Below are 1416 nucleotides of genomic sequence, written 5' to 3'. Positions count from 1 at the left end.
GATAATCCATGCAGATCTTTTCAATTCAGCAGTTTATAACTCTACAGCTATTTAAGGCATTATACTTTGTAATTAAGTTTATGTTTAGACATATAGAATCTTAAAATGTGTATTACTATAATAATGAAATAATGCACTGATATATAGATGTTTCCATTTCATTGCAATATCTATTCCACAGCATGTATTAGGATTCTTTTCCTTTATTTCTCATTGCTGCAGGCATCCTCTGATTTTCTAATAACATTGATGAAGAACTGTACAGAAGTGACAGAGTTCATCCTCCTGGGACTAACCAATGCTCCAGAACTACAAGTCCCCCTCCTTATCATGTTCACTCTCATATACCTTGTCAATGTGGTTGGAAACCTGGGGATGATTGTTTTAATTGTTTGGGACATTCATCTCCACACTGCCATGTATTTTTTCCTCAGTCACCTGTCTCTAGTGGACTTTTGTTACTCTTCAGCTGTCACTCCCACAGTCATAGCTGGGCTCATTATAGGAGACAAGATCATCTCTTACAATGCACGTGCTGCTCAAATGTTCTTTTTTGCAGCCTTTGCCACTGTGGAAAATTTCCTCTTGGGCTCAATGGCCTATGACCGCTATGATGCAGTGTGCAAACCCCTACATTACACCACCACCATGGCAACAAGTGTGTGTGCATGTCTGGCTATAATCTGTTATGTCTGTGGTTTCTTGAATGCCTCCATACACACTGGGGAAACATTGTCTCTCTTTCTGTATGTCCAATGAAGTCCATCGCTTTTTCTGTGATGTTCCACCAGTCATGGCTCTGTCTTGCTCTGATAGACATGTGAATGAGCTAGTTCTCGTTTATGTAGCCAGTTTCAATATCTTTTCTGCCATCCTAGTTATCTTGATCTCCTACCTATTCATATTTATCACCATCCTAAAGATGCACTCAGCTTCAGGATACCAGAAGGCTTTGTCCACCTGTGCCTCCCACCTCACTGCAGTCATCATCTTCTATGGGACTATTATCTTCATGTACTTACAGCCCAGCTCTGGTCACTCCATGGACACAGACAAAATGGCATCTGTGTTCTATACTATGGTCATCCCCATGCTGAACCCCCTGGTCTATAGCCTGAGGAACAATGAAGTGAAGAGCGCATTCAAGAAAGTTATTGAGAAGGCAAAATTGTCTCTATTATTGTGAGTTTAACATTGCAGGATGAATGATACCTAGTTTCATTCCTCTGTTCTGAATTGCATTTTAAGGCCCACATGGAAGTTTCTGAAATAATACCATCTCTTCTTCAGAAGTTTGTTCTCTAGGAAAAAAGAAATATTATGTCCAAAAATATAATACCTAAAAGCGAAAGCTAAGGTGAATAATAAGATATCTTGGGTTTTACTTGTCAAAAACTTTATAGAACATACTTGATT

The 1416-nt window shown here is 39.1% G+C and overlaps 1 pseudogene; it reads left to right on the top strand.

Moving 5' to 3' along the window:
* The first annotated feature begins 249 nt into the window (after positions 1–249).
* LOC101123921 (olfactory receptor 5B3-like) lies at positions 250–1186 on the top strand (annotated as a pseudogene).
* The last annotated feature ends 230 nt before the right edge of the window (positions 1187–1416 follow it).

Source organism: Gorilla gorilla, chromosome 9 (genome assembly GCF_029281585.2).
Source record: "Gorilla gorilla gorilla isolate KB3781 chromosome 9, NHGRI_mGorGor1-v2.1_pri, whole genome shotgun sequence".
Classification (NCBI taxonomy): domain Eukaryota; kingdom Metazoa; phylum Chordata; class Mammalia; order Primates; family Hominidae; genus Gorilla; species Gorilla gorilla.
Note: the sequence above shows the minus strand (reverse complement) of the source record. Positions and strands in the feature narration are given on the sequence as shown.